At 48.2% G+C, this 20,371-nt stretch overlaps 1 pseudogene; it reads left to right on the forward strand.

The window, feature by feature from the left end:
* Positions 1–18,293, forward strand: part of LOC139051353 (sulfotransferase 1C2-like) — a 35,503-nt pseudogene extending 17,210 nt beyond the window's left edge.
* Positions 18,294–20,371: the final 2,078 nt, after the last annotated feature.

Consider the following 20,371-nt stretch of genomic DNA (forward strand, 5'->3'; position numbering starts at 1 on the left):
GTTTAACAGTCTCGGAAGAGAACAGCAATTTACAATAGGCAGCGAGGCACTGGAAGTCGTAAGGGAATACACCTACTTGGGGCAGGTAGTGACGGCGGATCCGGATCATGAGACGGAAATAATCAGGAGAATAAGAATGGGCTGGGGTGCGTTTGGAAGGCATTCTCAGATCATGAACAGCAGGTTGCCATTATCCCTCAAGAGAAAAGTATATAATAGCTGTGTCTTACCAGTGCTCACCTATGGGGCAGAAACCTGGAGGCTTACGAAAAGAGTTCTACTCAAATTGAGGACGACGCAACGAGCTATGGAAAGAAGAATGATAGGTGTAACGTTAAGGGATAAGAAAAGAGTAGATTGGGTCAGGGAACAAACGCGAGTTAATGACATCTTAGTTGAAATCAAGAAAAAGAAATGGGCATGGGCAGGGCATGTAATGAGGAGGGAAGATAACCGATGGTCATTAAGGGTTACGGACTGGATCCCAAGGGAAGGGAAGCGTAGCAGGGGGCGGCAGAAAGTTAGGTGGGCGGATGAGATTAAGAAGTTTGCAGGGACGGCGTGGCCACAATTAGTACATGACCGGGGTTGTTGGAGAAATATGGGAGAGGCCTTTGCCCTGCAGTGGGCGTAACCAGGCTGATGATGATGATGATGATGTCTTACTAGTAGAGTTATAGTAGCGTACGGCAGGTATAATCAAAAAGGGTAAACAGCAGGAGGACAGTGTGAACGATGGAGAAGTACAAGGTGAAGGAACTTCTCGAAATTTGTGAGGAGTTGGGCATTGAGTTGGGCTCGACCAAAAGAAAGAATGCGATCCTTGAGGTCATGAGGACTGGGGACGTAACGGCTGAGGAAGCCGCTGAGGCCTGGGCGGATATCAATGAACGTCGGGAAAGGGAGAAGGAACGTTGCGAGCAGGAAAGGAAGGAAAATGAACGACGGGAAAAGGAGGAAAGGAGAGAAAAGGAACTTCGCGAGGAGGAAAAGGAGGAAAGGAGAGAGAGGGAGCGACGTGAGCACGAGCTTAAAATGAAAGAGTTGGAGATCCGAAATAACTCGCCGGCGCCTAGTCTCACTTCTAATGTTCCCAGAATACGCGATCAACTTCCACCCTTTGTCGTCGGAGAGGATATGGCCAAATACCTCGTGAAATTTGAGCACGTGTGTGAACGGAATAGCATTGAGCGATCCCTTTGGGCACAGAATCTGTTAGCCTTGCTTCCTGGGGAGGCATCAGACGTAATAACTTGCTTATCGAAAGAGGCGTTTGAGAGCTACAGTGATGTGAAGGAAGCGCTACTGCGGAAGTACAAATTGTCGCCCGAAGCTTTCCGGCAGAGGTTCCGGTATGCAAAAAAGGGTAAAGAGTCGAATGTTGACTTCGCGTTTCGTCTAAAAGCCGACCTGGTGGAATGGCTGAAGGGCGAAGAGGTTTACGACGACCGCGACAAAATTGTCGAATGCATCGCGTTGGAGCAGTTCTACCGTTGCATTGATGAGGATGTCCGGCTCTGGCTGCAAGATAGCCTAAAGGAGGTTAAGCTAAACAAGGCAGCAGAGTTAGCGGAAGAGTATTACACCCGCCGCAGCTTGCACAGCAAGGCAGTGCGCGTAGAAAAAGCTGATAGGAGAGATTGGTTTTACGGGAAGCCCGACGAACGGAAGGAAATCACGCGTCGCGAGTTTCGGGACGACGAGTCCCTTCCCAAAGAAACTGTAAGGGATGGACAGAATGCATCTCAGAATGATGACGATGGTCCGAAACAGCGAAACGAAATGACGCGTTCTTTTGAAAAACGGAAACCGTTAACCTGCTACAATTGTAAAAAGCAAGGGCACATCGCTGCAAGCTGCCCAGAGAGAATTGCTTTTGCAACAATACAGGAAACTCACAAAAACATACGTCTATTGGAGCCCTATGTGCAGGAAATTAAGGTAAACGGCAAGAAGTGCCGAGCACTGCGGGACTCCGCAGCAACTATGGACGTTGTTCACCCGTCTTTCGTCTCCTCGAGGGATTTTACGGGAGAGTGCGTTAGGATACGGCAAGTGGCCGAGAAGGAGAGTGTCTGTTTACCGATCGCAACGGTTATCATTGAAGGAGAGTTTGGGAAACTTAACACCGAAGCCGCGGTGTCAGCCGCCCTCCCGGAGCAATTTTCCTACCTCTTCTCAAATAGCTCGGAGCAGCTGCTGAGGGATCAGGGCAAATCATTCTTTGCCGACGTGGCGTACATGGCCCCCACGCGATCCAAAGCGCGCCCGCTGTCGAGGGAACTTGACTTAGCGTCGGTGAGCGAAAGGCGGTGCGGCACACGGACCGATCACGGTAACTTGAGTGGCGAGCAGTCACGGGAGAGGCAGAGCTCGGAGGCTGGCCTAGACGAGCGGGTCCTGGAAGTGAGTGGGAGTGACGCGTGCAGTGCTAGCCGCGATATAGACTCGACGCCGCAATTAGGCGACGCGGGCTCCACACTCGCTCCGGTTTCCGCCAGCCGGCAGGAGCAGGCTGCAGTTGAAAGAGAAACTCGGATTCGCGAGCAACAGGAAGATTGTTCACTAGCCGATCTGAGGAAGAACGTCAAACGGGGAGTGAAAAAAAAAGAGGGTTTCATTTGGCAAGGAATCTGGCTTATTGTACCGCCGCTACACGGATAAGCAGGGTCGCAAATATAAGCAGCTTTGGATTCCGCGAAAATATCGCCGGGAAAAATGAATGACCTCATTTGCTTCCTCAGAAGTATGCTTTCGGTCCAAGCGATTTCAAGGGGACCATTCTATTTGTCATTATTATTGATGATTAATAATTGTTTCTATTTTGTTGAGTTGTTAATTTGAAAACTGGTTGTTTCAGCCTTGTGTACTAGATCGTACACCTGCCTCTTGTTGCAGCGGGAGCAAAAAGAGGGATAGCAATTTAGTTAGGTTGATTTGAATTATGGCCTTGTCTGGTGTTTGACGGGAGACAGAGGGCACTTGTTCGTGTTGGGTGTTGCCTTTTGCCGGTCGGTTTTGCAAGCTGCAGAACGACCAAGCGGGACCAGTGGCGAGAAGCAAGGTCTTAGGAACGACCCGAGCGGAGCTGGTCAAGGTGCCTTGGCGACGACGTGGTGAGCAGAGCTCCTGTCCTGGCGAGTCGGACCTGGGCACGTGAAGTTACCTGGCGTCCCGACACTGGACGTGAACTTGGACGAGCCTGACGAACGTGCGCGCCTGGCATCCGAGCCACGTGGAGGCAGCTCGTCTTCCCGGCGCCTTATCTGAGGGCGGGGATGCTGTTGTGCCATTACCACAAGCCCGGATTCCGAATCTGCAAGATGCGGAATCTATCCTGCGAGCGCCATAATTCTCCCTTCACAAGTCAAGATGCTGCGCCGTCGTGCGGGAGAAGCCTCGGCGAGCAGCGTGTTTGGACGTGTCCGCGTGTGCCAGACAGCCCGGCGCCGCACCTCCCTTTGCCTGGAGGTCACCGCGCGCGCGAACTTTGAACCGGGTGGCCAGCGCGGTCGCTGGTTGGACCCCTCGGACGACCGTCGTGTGCTGACTTTGTATTGGGCCGTTTGAGTGACAATGGTCCTCGGGGATTATAAAAGCAGCGACACGCCGCCTGAAAAACAGGATCTGCCGACCCACCGGGAGAGAGTGTCGCTCCCGACTGGGGTGAGATGTGTCACGCGTTTTCGCCGGACGTCGTCGTGCGAGAACAGTCGCGTTTGTTGTGAGCACTCGGCCCCAGTGCCGACCCGTTCATGTCCTGTATGATAACCTGTATATAATGTATAAAGTCCCTTTTGTTATTCTCATCGACGCCAGGCTCGGAGTCTTCGCTACCAACGCTCTGTCACGAAACGGGTGACGAGCGCTACGGGACCACAAAGCCGTAATCGTGGTGCAGCGGTGCAAAGTTCGTAACACTGGCGGCACCGGTTGGGTGTCGTAACACTGGCGGCACCGGTTGGAAGGTCGTAACACTGTGGGTTGTGTACATAAGTTTGTGTATGCCTTCGAATGAAGTTAGTCGTCACATCAGCGCTGTCCTGTGTGTTCCTGCCTTCTGTCTTCGTTGTATTGCGCTGCCCCCTCAAGATGTTTAGCTGTTGTAGATGTCAAGGGTCGACCATCATGGCATCACGGACATTTTTTACGACGGGTTGTTTAAAAAGGGATTACCGTAGTCGAATGTGAAAATGTATATACAGGTAAAACTGAAGGTAATAATGGCTATATTTGGCTACACATTTGGGCTATACATTTGGGCTACAGTTCCTCTAGGTTTGGGCTACGCCGCGTTGTCCGACCTGGCAACACTGCCCCCGGACGCGAAGAGAGAAGCTTCGATTTATTCAGTCGACTAACGTGGTCTCCCGTTTCTCCACTTCGGTCGACCTGACCGGCCGCTCTTTGGCGATGCTAGAATAAACAAGTTGTTCTGTTAGCAGTCGAGTCATCCTTTGCCAGGACCTTCGGATGCTTCCAGCTGTGCCCCAGGCCGCCAGACCAACGCTACCCTTGGGGCTTGCGACCCATTTGCAACACCATGCTCAAGACTTGATGGCATGGAATACGACGCTTGTTGTATTCCATTCCACTGTCGCGCCACACGAGGTGCCACGACCAGCCCTGTCGTCTTGAAGATGATCAAACAACCGCCGTGTGTCGACTGGCATGTGTAAGTGACGTAGCTTTAGGCGCCCGAGCTTTCCCATCCCGCATCGAGAGAGCGCCGCACATGCCTGAACCGGATGTATCATGGTAAAAAAAATTACGAAAATGTGCACTTTCTGACCCGGGCATTGCCCCCTTGCCATCCTTCCTGTACGCGTAGCTTCCAGCGCGCTAGTGGACTCGAAAGAGATATAAACTAAAATAATTTCGCGACCGGAATGAAAACACCTCACGGGTGGTTGCGGCATACATTTTGCTTTAAATACTTTCCTGCAAAAAAAGAAAAGAGATTAAGGAAGCTTCAAAGACAGCGTAGTGATCACTGAAAAGATGTGACGCATTCGCACAAGTGTACAGATGGAGTATTTATTCATTCACTGACATGCGCACTCTTTGGCCATACCTGGCCCTTGTGCCACTAAATAACACGCATTCATTCATTCATTGGTAAGTCTAGACAGCACAGATAAGAGAGAAAAAGTATGCTAGAGCGGGTACGACGGCATTGCACATCGCACTACGCATATTCGCAGCAGTTCACCAACGTCATAAGAGATAAACGAGACCCGCGCGATCTATACGCAAGCTGTCGCTGATTCACCACGCAGCGTGCTGTTAAATCTCACGTGCGTTCGTTTTCCGTGCCGTTTTGACATTTAAATACCGTGCGTTTCTTCGTTTTCGGTTCTGGTACAGTGACGTGCAACCAAGACGTTCGCAGGGTTGCTCATGTTATTACGCTGTGCTTGAAGCCGGAGCAGCTGTAAGCAGCGCGCCCTCAATACTTACGAGCGCCTGCAGTACAGTAAAAGCGGTGCGACAATTAAGCGCCGCGGGCAACGCGAGTGAGAGAGATCCAGCCGCCGTGTCCGAGAGGACGCGCGCATCGAGGCACCCTAGAGAGAAACGCGCGCAACGCGCTACCTTGCGGAAACTTCATGCTTGCCTTGCGGCCGCGAGTGGCAGAAAACAGCGCACAGAACAGATTGACACCTGACCCTCAACTTTCAGATCACGTTTTTCATCCGTTCTCACGGGACGTGTATGTGCGACCTGATTCGCACAATTTCGCTTCACACGCCAGAAGCGAAAATCTAACGCGAGCGGAGAAACCGCAGTGCTCATCAGTTCTTTGTCAGCTTCGACAAACAGCACTATATAACGGCGCTTCGCTTTTTCGCACGAGCCACGTTTTTCTTGCGGATCGACCAAACGAATCTGGGGGATTGTAATGAAATTTCAGTTGCCAGCAATTAAGTCACGTACTTAAATATGTACCCCGCATATGACTGACCTGTTGGTGTGCTTGGCCAGATATAACGCTTTCGAGCACTTGAGAAATTTTACAAAGGTGGTAATTAATCTGTACACATTTCACTTCGCCAAAATATAGGCTGTATGGTCCACGTCTTCTCTCTCTCTCTCTTTTTCTTTCTCGCTAAATTTGATCTCGGTTGCGTTCACAATTCTACGAAAGCATAGGGACAAGTATACTGCTTGTTCGTAAAACACAACTGCAAAGCTCTAGATCGCTTGCATACGTAAGTGGCTGGTAATGCCGTAAATATACTACATATTTTGAACCTTATCGTCTACACATTACCCATAACTTGCCTGCAGTTTATAATATATGTAGACAAAGTACCTTGTTTAGTTCACCGAGGGCACCAGAGAAGCCTAATATACTATGTATAAGAAAGGAAAAGAAACGAGGGCTCAGTAATTACTTGCAACGCTTCTAATTAGACCAAGAATACGGAAGTTTTGCCACACAATGTACGTAACGTGACCCCCAGTTTGATGAAACATAAACTTCATGAGTTATCTCGGGACATCGCCAAGCTTAGCTGAAAGCAGTGGTATTTATGACACTTTCGAGTACTTGATGCACATCTTTCTTTTTTTTTGCAGAACCTGTAGTTGATCTACACGCACTTCACTTCGTACAGAGATTTGCAATAACATTTTCCTCGCGCAATTCCCGCTAAATTTGTTCTCGGTGGCATTCGCCGTTCTGCCAGGGCAACGACATAAATTTTGCGCCGCTGGTAAGACACATTCATAACTCTTCGGAGCGCTTGCAATGTAATTTATTACAAATGACTCAATTAAACCACACGTTTCAAATTTTGCCTATAGATTACCTATCACCTTATCGTTACATTCACCGAACGTAAACAAGAAGCCTCATTTATTTCACCCAGGGTATTGGACGGAGCGCATATAACGCATAAAAAAATGAAAGAACAAGGGTTCATTATATGTTTATAACATTCCTAATCGAGCCAGAAACGTTAAAATTTTGCGAAACATTGCACGTAAGATGGCGCCTATTTCAACTGTACATAGATTTTCTGCAGCCCAGTTTTCTGGGGGTGTTGGGAAATGTAGCTTATAACAGATGCGTGACACATGCTAACACTTGCTTAAGAAATGTTTCGTGAACGTTTTATTTGATCAAATGACATCTGACATTGAACACATATTTCCAATTTTTCTTCGTTTGTTCTTTGTGATGTTTGTATTAATACCAAGGCAGCGCACTCAATTTCGCGCCGCTCGTAAAATACACTACTAGCACTCCGTATATATCACTTGCATGCGCATTTTATTGCAAAACACAAAATTAATCCACACACTTTGAACTTTGCCTGCATGTTTTTAAAGCCATGTTCCTCATTTTCTTTACGTGTTTATGTGTTTAAATGAAGTTTGTTGTTTAGTTCACCGAGGACACAGCGAAAACCAAATAAGAAAGTTAAAAATAAGAAAGAAACGAGGGTTCAGTTATTATTTGCAACATTCGAAATAAAGCCAGGAACAAGAAAGTTTCGAAATGCGTGTAACTTGACATTCTTCGTATGTTCCTTGAATTTGAAGCTTTTGAGTCACTGATGATGCGGTGTGCATTCGCAACTACACAAGAGGACCGATAGCGCTCCAAGCGCAGAAGATACTCTCTGGCCCTCGTCCCTCAAGGCAAGCCCGCGTCCAGATCATCTGGGCCACTCTGGTCTGGCTGGAAACGAAGCCATCCACGATGCCGCCCGAGCTCTCGCACACCGGGCGCATCATCCGTCTCCTGCCGCTTCCGATCCCGACCAGCCCTCTGTTCTGTATCGCGGTCACGCGCGGGATCGAATGGTCACGTTCAGAGAAATTCTGCTCCACTACCGCAAACAGCGGTTACACTACCCCCCAGCACACTGAATAAATCTCAATCCACCAGTTGGCGGCTACTTCAGACGCGAACTTTCCCGAACCCCGCGCTATACAACCGCATTTACCCCGATGAATACTCCCCATTGTGCAAAGCGCGCAAGGCCCACGCTGACCTCGATCACATTATCTGGAAATGCCCCAAAACCTCGCCCACCAAGACCTACCGCACTAACGCTACACGCATCATAACTACGGCCGAGCAGTGGGAGACATTGCTGCTCAGCTTGGACCCAGAGGAGCAGCTCTGGGCCGTCCGGATGGCCGAAGACGCCGCCAGAAAGCAAGGACTGGCCGCCGTCTGAGGAAGGTGGGGACTGGGGGTTAGTCTCTCGACCCCCGCCACCCCTGGACCCCATCAAGGACATAATAAAGTTTTATCTCGCTCTTAAATTCGAAGTTCGTGTCTTGTAGTTATGTAAGGACTCCGCAAAATATTGCGCGTAACGGCAGTATGACACCTCGAAGCAATTGATTAAAAATTTAAAAAGAAAGCCGTGTTTAATGTACGCACATTTAACTGAGCACTGAGATTTCACTTAGGTATCCCCCCGTTTTCGCCATATGTGATCTTGGAGGTAATTGTAGTTATGCCAGGTCTGCGTGCAAGATACTGAGAACCTTGTAAAACTGAATTATATACGCTTAGGAGCACCTAAATATGTAATATTTTGTACAGGCTGCAATTACCCCGAAAACTTTGAATTTCGCCTACGCACTACCCATGACGTGCCTCTTATTTTTGCCAAATATGAAGTTTGTGTAACATAGAGTTCTTTTGTGACACCGAGAAACATATCGTAAGTTAATAATCAAATCCTTTTGAGCACATCCTAAACGAATTGTATGTGAAGGCTGTATTCAATTAACACGCATTTAATGTTGCTCACAAATTTTCCATAGCGTTCCCTCCGTGTTCGATGAATGTGATCTTGATGCAATTTATGGTTACGCCAGGGCAGCGTGCTCAACGTTGTGCCGTTCGCAATGTACACTGAAGCGGCTCCAGAGCCCTTGCAGGCGTGATTTCTTTGGAAGGCCGTAATGAACCCAAACAAGTCAGTATTCCTACGAATGAACCATAACGTGTCCCTTACTTTCGTTAAATATAAACAAGTAATCTAGGTTAATTCGCCGAGGACATTGGACAGACAATCTACGAACCCTTCATAACGCATGAATATGTGGGGCAAACGAGTCCTCGTTAATTATGTGCAACGCTCCTAATTGTGCCAAGTTCTAGTTCTAATTACACTTTCGCCACATATTAAACTTAATATTTGTTTTATTTTCACTGAAGTTGATGTCTTGCACATTTGTTTTACGAATCAGGAAAACATTGCGGATACCAGCGGTACGACACCGTGAAACGCTTGAATAAGTAACTTTTTTTACAGAGGATGAAATTAAGCTACTCTTCTTAAACATTTCTTGTTCGTCGCTAGCAACGTGTTTCCTCTTTCAACGAAATATAAACACTGTGCCTCACACATTTCACTGAAAAACCTGAGGAAAAGCAACTACACGCCTCATATAAGGCATAAAAGTTGGATGGAGACCACTGTTCAGTAACTATATTGAAAGCCCCGTAATTAAGGTACACACTTTCGGTACACGTCACACATAGATCAACCATAATTTCTTGCAAATATAATGTTTCTGCCGTTTATGATATTCTCATGAATATGGATCGAGTAACTCTTTCAGAGTTTCTTACAACGCACGTGGCCAAAAAAAGGGTTTAGCAATTTTCATTTAATCAATCACCGACGCACACTTCAACCTTTACCTGCTTACTGCCCTCTAATAATGCTGTAATTCCTTAAAATATGAACTTGAGAGAAAGTTTCGTGAACAACCGATAACAGGCCAATCAGCACTCGAATAAGACGAGAGAAATTATTGAAACGTGGAAAATTCCCTTGAACTAAGTATGGTTTGCGAGACAAATGCTTGAAATTATTGAACTTTTTAAAAGATGAGGGGAATATGCGCTCACCGAGAGGACAGCGTCCGCACGAGACCAAACCAGGCACCTTACTGAGACATGGAGTGCTTTGTGGCCGGAACAAAGCCCCCTTCTCTGCCGGCCAAGCGCAGAAAACGTGCGTTCCGATCGCTCAAGGCGTCGCGGACATAGTATAGCTCTAGAGTCTAGGAAAAGCTTAAACAGGTGCGAGCGCGGCACTCCTAGCGTGGGAAGCTAGCCCGAGTAACTATCTCAAGGACTGCTGCTCAAGAGGGCGAAATACCTACGTGTAAATATAATAACACTAATAAGACTACTTTCGATAAAGAGAACGTCCCAGAGGGCTGTACTGCGAGTGCTATGACTGATAATTATATATATATATATTCATCTCGTACCATGTATTCATCATATAGTACAAAATTCGCGCTTGTAAATTTGTGCGTTTTTTTATGTGTGTGTGCAACCACGCAGACTCTGAGAGTGGTGGCAACCATGCGTGTATTTCAGAGACCGCAGCAGGCATCACTGTAGCAGCCGACAACGATGTGTACTTATTAACGCGATATCGTTAATAACCGCGGCCGCGTCGCAGAAAATCCTGTGTCGGCGTCGGCGCGCGGTTGTCGGTGAGCGAAAGTCACCGCATATATTTAGCTATATGTATATGCTACACGTTGCTATATGACATATGCGGTATATGCGGGTTATATTGCCACACCATTCTTTCACTAAAATTGCTCATACTGTGACTTACATTCTTGACAAAGTTATTCTTCGGAATTTTGAGAAGCACAGCCCACAAACAAATGTCATGAAACAACACACCGACAGTGCATTCCTTTGACGTTAAATCTTCTCAGAGTTAAATACTGAAAGTGCGAAACAATAACGGTAACCTGAAAATGATACAATTTTTTGGCGCGGCTGTGCGCTACCTCTGGGATCGGCCTACGCAAAAGACCGCGTTTCTACCAGAAAGGTCGCTTTCGTGCATACGTTCATCGCCAGCGTCTTCTGGTAAACATTACGGTTATGTAAGGTGCAATTGCAAGGAAGCGTGAGAAGCAGTCGGGCATCTTTGTATGCTATCGCGTTCCACTCTCAAAGGCGGCGCTTAAGCGCTCTCAAAGTATTTATTTATTTACTTATTTGTTTTTTATCGCAGGCTCTGCTCAGAGCATTGAGTGATAGGGGCATAAAACAGCAAAATACATAATCAGCATGAAAAAGAACTAACACAAGTAACTGCTACTAGCGAAAAATTGCATCATTATTCATATTTAGTACAATAAATGTGCATACAATATGTTCACGGAAAAATTATCGCTCAGTAATTTTGCTACAAGCTATAGCTTGTAGCAAAACTGAAGAAGTGAATAAGCCGTTATTTCTACCGAATATATGTTTGATGCTGAAGTGATATATGAATGCGCCTGGACGTATACAATGGTTTTCGAGTTGCTATAGGGACGGCATGAGATTACACACCCTTTCAACCAAATAAGCCGTAACTCCTCTCACAATGTGTGTCGACGTTAATGCGATCAGCACTGAAGCTAACTGCTGTCATGAATTGCCACCGGCCAAACATGTCATGCGTATGGCTCACGGCGCCTATAACCTAACGACGCCGCCGCCATGTCCGTGCATGGGATGTGTGAACATATATTCACACAAGATTATGTGAACATATGTGAGGCGGTTTCGATTCCTCATCCAGAACTAAAAAAAATGTTTTTTTGTGTTTTTTTATGCCAATAAAGAGCCGCACTGCAGCACATATCCGGTTGTCGTCAGGGAATTTCATTGAAGGGTAGCACATAGCCAGTGACCAGTTGACGGAAAAACGGTTAAAGACGGAGCCAGACAAAGTCCGCGCGTGGGATAGAAAATCCCCTAAATGTGCGTGAAGTTCCCGAAAATGTTGATCGTCTTAAAAGAAGCAATATCATTTGACTGTGAATTATGCGAAAAGCTAGAGAGTTGTCCAGACAAGATGGCGCTAATATAATAATAATAATTATTGGGTTTTACGTGCCAAAACCACTTTCTGATTATGAGGCACGCCGTATACTGGGGGACTCCGGAAATTTCGACCACCTGGGGTTCTTTAACGTGCACCTAAATCTAAGTACACGGGTGTTTTCGCATTTCGCCCCCATCGAAATGCGGCCGCCGTGGCCGGGATTCGATCCCGCGACCTCGTGCTCAGCAGCCTAACACCATAGCCACTGAGCAACCACGGCGGGTACAAGATGGCGCTAGTAGGCCTAGTCGAAGAGCAGATAAAGCAGTTAGCGACGCGATCCAATGCATTGGAGCAGTCAAGAAAAAAGTCAGTCACTTTGAAGGTTATAATGCAGTGCAAGTTAGTGGCAAATTCTCGTAACTGCGTATCAGATAAGAAAGATGAGCGGAACGCATGTTGATTAAAAAGAAGGAAGTATAATTAGACTTGAGGTGGTCATGAATAGTATATGCAATTACATGTTCCATAGCAAGTTATGTGGAGTGCAATAATATGTGCACTCACATTAGCTTGTTCCACAGAACGATAACACGCAGCAGCGGCGGCGGAGGCGGCGGTAGCGGCAGCAGCAGCAGCAGTAAACTTTTTCCTTAGGCAATTTGGTTTATAATTGTAGCCCTTGAAACGCTAATAAAGCAAAAACATAAAATTGCGGCGGAACACATCTGACGATGACTGTCGATGGTAATGGCATTGAACTATACAATGACACAACGTATTGCCACCGCCGAAACGAGTTATGTATGAGGCGTCTACTACAGCGAGATTCCTCTTTCGCGCTCTCTTACGAACACTCGGCGCCATCTAGCGCCGCCGCGAAGCCTGCACTTGGCCTCCAAAATGCATGGCACGCCCGTGTGTGCGAACGCTGAGAAACGCGTTATGCTGCAACTGGGCTTCTCTCTCGCTTTCTGGACACACTGCGCCATCTAGAGGCACCGCCGAGAAGTCCGCGTGCGACCCCCGAGACGAGAAGCGTGGCTCGCCGGTTCCTGCGGACGCTGAGAATTGTTCCTTAGTGGCACATACTCGGTGACCCAAGTTGGCGAGAAGTTAATTGAAGAGCGGCACATACCCAGTGCATACATGGCGCAACTTGCTATTGCGTCAGGTTGCTGTCCTTGAAGAACCCTTGTGACGTGGGCTCGATTCCGTTCAGCATCGACTAAGGTATATTTTTTGTTACTGCAACGTTGTAGGTTCCCTTGGTTAGCCAAGTTATCGTCAAAGAGGTTCATTGAAGACTAGCACAGACTGAGTGGCACATAGCCAGTGCTCCAAGTGGCGTTAAAGTGTTTATTCGAACAGCTACTGTAGTACAGCGGTGCCAACTAGTTCCGCATCTACAGTCACCCATGTCGGCATGAAATAGACTCGTTGAAGAGAGGTACGTATGTACGCAATGGCGTATACTCAGTGTCCGAAGTTGGTCCGGTGCTTGGTTTCGAACCCTGTCAGCTCGGCACAGAAGCCCGATGCGCTAGCCATTCGAGCACGGACTACCCAGTGACGCACATAGGTCGGAAAACGGTTAGATACATTGATAGAAACATGCATAGATAGATACATAGCTCTCGGAAAGTGCGTGAAGTACCCTAAGAATGCCAGCGCATTAAAACAGGAAATCAGCATCCATCGTGTCCGATTTCCCCCCCCCCTTTTTTTAGCTTTTATTTTCGCAATAATGCCTTCAAGATGCTTGCGTCGCACAAAAATGGAGAAGATTTCGGCGTGCGCTGTGAATATGCCCGCTGTTGTCACAGTAATCGAGTTCAGTGATCGAGAAATTGATGACGTCCGCGATTTCTTTCTTTAAGGCTGTTTTTACTGGACCGGACATTCCTTCGTGGTGCGAGTGCTGTTCTCACAAATGCCCTGCTTCAGACGATAGCATGCAGGATCGCTTCCTGTCGGTGTTTTACGCAGTTATCGGTGACGAAATCGAAATCAGCCTGTCATGCCGTCATCAAAAAAGCCCACAGATGATTAAACGAAGAATAAAGACCTCGAACAAGTATGTTTCACACGTTATCATGCGTCTCATAGAGCAAAGTTCGAAGGCTGCACAAAGGCACAATCCGCCTTAAGACAGCAGTCGTTCCCTCTAATGTGAACGCCATTACGCACAATTTGTTTGGTAGATATTTCCAAGTTCTTCCGAGTATATCGCTCAATAGCCTCCAAGACAGTACGGTATACAAGCATACGTTGGACTTATTTCGCTTTGAAAAAGGCACGTCTATGACAATCTGTTCACACTTGAAATAAAGCCCTCTAGACTGTTCTTTTTCTTTTTTTTCTGCCAGCTTCATTTCAACGATACTGGTGTAAATTGACCCGACCCAACGGGAAGAATGACGAGAGAAGAATGTGAAATAAAAACATCATTAGAACGTAAATTAAACGTGTAAATTGTCACAAACAAAACGGGCATCAGTCAACAAATACAGTGAGAACAACTGCAGTTATTCGCATAAAGATGTAGAACCCGCCGTTAATGTATGTATTTGGTTTGGTCGCCCTCTACCTTATGAATCTCGGCCATATGTATGTTTAATTTCCAAATTATTGAAGGGCGACAAAATCACGCGTTAATAATTTTGTAAAACAGAGGTGAGCATTCTGGGGTAAGATAGCAGTTGCTTCGCCTGCACTGGAGGTAGCTTCATGAACTTCGTGAACCAGTCGTGGTAGCGCTACTGATCTGTCACTTCGACTCACGACACATTCCCGTTATTCTTGTTCGATGAACACCACTTCACTGTTATGCATACGCGAACAGCAGTCGCCCTCACTGATTTTAATTTTGAGTGATAATTTGCATGCTGCAGTTCTGTAGAGCAAAAAAAAGCACTAATTAAACCTCTTTTTATGTCATAGATTTTTTTTTTTCATTTCCGCAACACTGCAAATTTTGGTGATGTTTCCTACCGCGGCTCCTCCGAGGAAGTATTACATAAGACCATCGAAACAGAGTTATGCCAGAATAATTGGATGAAGTGATAAAAGTAGTACGGCTGCTACCCTTCTCAGAAACCAAAACAACCCGCCGTGCTTGCTTAGTGGCTATGGTGTTGAGCTGCTAAGCACGAGGTCGCGGGATCGAATCCGGGCCACGGCGGCCGCATTTCGATGGGCGTGAAATGCGAGAACACCCGTGCACTTAGATTTAGGTGCACCTTAAAGGACCTCAGGTGATACAAATTCCCTGAGTCCCCCTCTACGGTGTGCCTCATAATCATAGCGTCGTTTTGGCGCGTAATACCCCTAATTTAATTAAAACCAAAACAAACTCCTAGTCAAACACATTTTAAAACCATTTGTTATAGTAAACCGGTCTTATACGATTCCGAAAAAAGTACCTTCTTAATCATATTGCTCATGCACCTGCTCGCATCAGTATATCGTGCATACGTGTGGATAGACAGTCCATTTCTCCGGTTTGTTCAGATAAAAGCGTCTTTTGTTTTATTGCAAACGCACAGGTATACAGGTTTAGCGCCTCATGGCAGTTCTTCACCTTCCCTTTTCATCTGGGATTGCCGTGTCATCGGGAGGCATTTGAAATGCACAATACATTCATTCTTGAGTCGTCGGTTGCAATGCAGCCGTACACGTCACACACACATAGTCCATTTTCTCGAGAACAAGTGGCAAAATAATTATGAAATGCTTGACGTATGGTATCGCCCGCATCTATTTCTTAATGTTTCAATAAAATGTTTTAGCTTATCAGTTTTGGTTTAACTTTGATCAAAGCTATTGTTCACGGGAATGGACACAGTGTCTGAAGAGACTGTGAATGGTATGCAACAGTATTTTCAGTTTGCAGTAGATCGGGTACCACGGTTGTGTGGCTGTACACCGCCTACATCAGTAATCACACGCGTTTATTTATTTTTTTAACCCTTCCAGATCGTTCTGGTCTAACGCGTATGCGGAGGCAAAGTTCAAATATTAATGCATTTTATGAGGTACTTACTTCCCTTTATGCACATTAATGAAGCTCCCAATAGTTGTAATCTCATGAGGGTGTTTAGCTGAGCAGAATTTTAGAGAACTGCCTGTGGCTGCGAGCACAATTCTAACCCGTGATCTACCTTACTCGTTGAAGCAGTGATCACTCCTACGAGGAATAACAATGGTTAGTTGAATATTAAACGTAATCAGGTTAATTACCGCTTCAGTTAATTACGTTACGGGGCATATTTCTACCAACGAATTGCACCTAATGAGTGTTCAAGGCATATTGACTTCGCCGTCAAACTTGGGGTAAAAATGCAATGTTGTGTGGGTTGACGCTGGCATGGCTGGGCTCGGTCTTCCGGGTCACCAATTTGTGGGAGGCGGCGCAAAGCGGCAGCCGCCTTATAACCAAGGTCTACTTAGGCCGGCCAGCCATGGTGCCGCAGGATCTCGGGAGCGGCCAACACCGCGGTCGCTCAGGTCGAGGGCGCTAACGAGTTCTATTCTCGCGCTACCTGTGCGTGGGCCCATCTTCTTCTTCGCCTACTTTTGAGGCGACAGTCGCGCCGCTTCAGTTCTTCCACTTTTCTAAGAAAACGCTGGTTTGTGCATTGAAGCACAAAAGTAACTGGAACGCCAATGCATTTCGTCGGACACTTTGTTGAAATATAATAGCTCAAAACTGGCGCAGTCGTGATAGTTTGTTCTAAGTCGATGTGACTTGCGTACTCGCAAGTTACAATTGGTAGATTGAAATATGTACCGCAACGTAAATAATTAAGCCGTTCACTAGCGTACTTATGCTAATTATTCAAGTAGGTGTTTGGATTTCTCGTAGTAGTAATAATTTAGATTAAGGGTAAGAATTGTGCTATCTGCCATAGGCATTCTAATTTTTTTTACTTTGCTGCAGCTAAAAAATGGCTGTGGCTTAGCTAAGGTTAAGCCTAGGATGCGAAGCATACTAGCCTTTATTTTAACGCGACAGCGTTAAGGAGCTCGTGTCGCAGAAAAGCCGGTGTCGTCGGCGCAGGCGTGCGGCGCTTGCTCAGGCGCACATTTCGTTGTCGCGCCGAACGCTGCGTTGCTCGACGCTCACCGCGTCCGATGCGGGGCGCGTAGTCGCTGCGCCGTAGCAAAGCCACCTAGAAATAGTCTCTGAAGCACGCCGCAACCTTCGCTTCTCATTCCAACGAGCAGCTCTGCCTCCAGAAGGCATCTCACCTCGTGAGTGTCGAGCAGAGGCAAGCGCAGCTGCTTATATACCGCCGCGATGCCGCGAGCGACGGCGCGAGTTGGAGCCCCGTTTCTCCTCTGTCGTGACGTCACGGTGTCACGTGGTATTGAAGGCGACACCGCCGCGCCTGAGGAGCTGGGCTGAGCTCTAGTAATATGCTTCGCATAAAAGCACGCCTTGTATTCTACAGCACTTTCTTACGTTATCCGGTCATGTGCTTTCCCTGCAGGCGTGCAAGCCCGGACCTCCGTACAAGAATGCCTACAGAGATTTCGAAGGTCTGTACGTCAGCTATAGTTTCACGGATCGAAACATGCGCTCTGCTCGGTCCTACAAACCGCTCGACGGGGACGTCTTTGTCGTGAGCTACCCGAAGTGTGGCACAACATGGATGCAATACATTAATTGTGTACGGCGTATTCCGTGACGGTGTGCCCCCTGCGAACGTCACAGAGTTCATGAACATGGCTCCGTTCGTAGAGCTTGTGGGAGCCGAGGTCGCACAGGCTATGCCGCGACCTAATGCCATCAAGACTCACCTGCCGTTCAACAAGCAGCCCTACTCGGGCAAGGCCGAGTACGTCTACATCACCCGCAACCCCTACGACTGCTGCGTGTCGTTCTACTACCACACGAGGAACATGCCGATGTACCGATCCGAGGACGGCACGTTCGACCAGTTCTTCGACATGTTCGTCGAAGGAAAAGTGGACTTCGGCGACTACTTCGACCACCTCTTGTCCTGGTACGAACATCGAGGGGACAGCAACGTGCTTTTCGTCACTTACGAAGACCTCAAGAAGGACACTCGCGGCTGGGTGCTCAAGATAGCCGACTTTCTGGGTAAGGAGTACGGAGACAGGTTGAGGCAGAGCCCAGATATCTTCGAGAGGATTATGGCTACGACTAGCATCGACTCCATGAAGAAGATTAACGCCGAGATGAACGACTGGAGCAATAATTTGGCCAGCGTTCCTCTGGAGGCGCTGCCTGAAGGGGTGAAGTCTTTTATGGAAGCCATGGGGAATATGGTGGAGAAACCATTCAAGGGAGAGTTCGTGAGGAAAGGCATCGTGGGGGACTGGAAGAACCACCTTTCGCCGGGACAGGTCGCGAGAATGAAAGAACGAATCGCACTCAAGACCGCCGGCAGTGATGTCATGGAGCTGTGGAAAGACGCGGGCCTGCCCTAAATATGAGTACGAGTTGGCGATTTTGCCTTCTGAGGGACGAAACCTCTGCAGCACGACGAGATTAGTGATCTGTGCCTTCTTTCCTCGATAGTGCATGCAGTAGCCAGCTATTAAAGAAACGTAATCTTCCGCACTTGTGAATTCTTGATCTAAGCTATAAGGTTGGTCCTCAATATATATAGCAACCCCAGAGACTCGCGCCAGAAGTTCAAGACCATTCTGAAGAAGGCGACCGAATTGACCGGCCCTCCACCCTTGGTCGTCGTCGGCGACTTCAACGCACCATATGGCATCTGGGGTTACGTCTACGACACTATCAAGGGGCGCAACCTGTGGCGCCAACGAGATGGACCTCACTCTGGTCACTGACAAAAATTTTCCTACGCACATCGGCAACTCCGTCACCCGGGACTCGACACCCGACCTCGCCTTCGTGAGGAACGTCGAGGACGTGGGTTGCGAAAACACCGCCATGGAGTTCGGCAGCGACCACTACATTCTCGACACCAACTTCAAGGTATCTCGAAGTAGCGTCAGGGAATTCAAGTTCATCGATTGGGACCATTTTCGTAAGATTCGTGAAGAACCCGGGAGAGCCAGGGCACCCGCCACTCTCGAAGAATGGTGTGAAGGCATCCGGAACGACGCTTCCGCGGCCACCAAGAAAGTGGAAACAGATCTCGACGTCGAGCGGATGGAAAGCAGACTCGCCCACCTGATCGAGGCCAAAACCGCCCTGCTCCGCCGATGGAAGGGCCAAAGGCTCAATTGCAGACTCCGAACGAAGATTTCGGAGTTCAACAAGGTCATCGATGACCACTGCAAGGCGCTATGCCAGCAGCAGTGGGACGAGCTATGCGAATCCATCGACGGACAGATGCGCAACGGCAAATCCTGGGGTATGCTGAAGTACCTTCTCGATGAAAGTGGCTCGAAGTCAAATCAAAGGCATACGTTGGCCCAGGCCCTTCACGAAGCCACCAGGTCTCACACGGTCGATGAACTCGTCGCAAAACTCATACAGAAGTACCTGCCTGTCCGTCGCGACGGAGATCCGTCGACCCGACTCCCGGACTACCCAGGCCCTCCACGCCCCGAGCTGGACGAAGACTTCTCCGTTGCCGAGGTCAGACAGGCCATCTTCGTGCTCAACCGCAAGTCTGCGCCGGGTCCGGACGGAGTCACCAACAGAATGCTGAGAAACCTCGACGACACGGCGATTGTCTTTTATGACCGACAAGATAAACGAGTCCTGGAAGAGCGGCATTGTACCTGCAAAATGGAAGACGGCCTGCACGGTGCTCATTCCCAAGCCCGGCAAGGCCCCGAACATCGAAAACTTGAGGCCGATTTCTCTGACCTCCTGCGTCGGCAAGGTCATGGAGCGCGTCGTCTTCAAAAGGCTTAACGGGTACCTTGAAGACGACGAGGTTTACACGTACAACATGATCGGCTTCCGCGCCGGACTCTCAACGCAGGGTGCTATGAAACTAATCAAGCATCAGATTGTGGATGGCCGTTCCAGAGACGTCAAGGCTCTGCTCGGTCTGGACCTCGAGAAGGCTTTCGACAACGTGCTCCACACCTTCATCGTCAAGACCATTTCAGACCTTGGTCTCGGTTCCAGATTCCGCAGCTACGTCAGCTCTTTTCTAACTGACAGGAAGGCCAAACTTCGCATTGGAGACTTCCGCTCCACAGATGTGCCCCTCGGAGGGCGAGGCACTCCTCAAGGCGCCGTCATCTCCCCAACACTGTTTAACATCTGTATGATTGGTCTTTCCGAGAGGTTGGCGCGCGTAGAGGACGTCAAGCACACCATCTACGCCGATGACATCACCATATGGTGCTCCCGCGGCTTCGCGCAAGGGCAGAGTCGAAGAAGCCATGCAGGAGGCGATCGTCGTGATCGAGGAATATCTCCGCCCCACCGGACTTCGATGCTCCCCCGCCAAGTCTTAGCTCCTACTTTACAGAAAAGAGAAGGGAGGCAGACCCAAAGATTGGAAGCCAGTCTCCGAAAGCAGCATCAGACTTCGCACTTGTGACGGGGGGATGATACCCAGGGTCGACGTTATTCGGGT

Source organism: Dermacentor albipictus, unplaced genomic scaffold (genome assembly GCF_038994185.2).
Source record: "Dermacentor albipictus isolate Rhodes 1998 colony unplaced genomic scaffold, USDA_Dalb.pri_finalv2 scaffold_11, whole genome shotgun sequence".
Lineage (NCBI taxonomy): Eukaryota > Metazoa > Arthropoda > Arachnida > Ixodida > Ixodidae > Dermacentor > Dermacentor albipictus.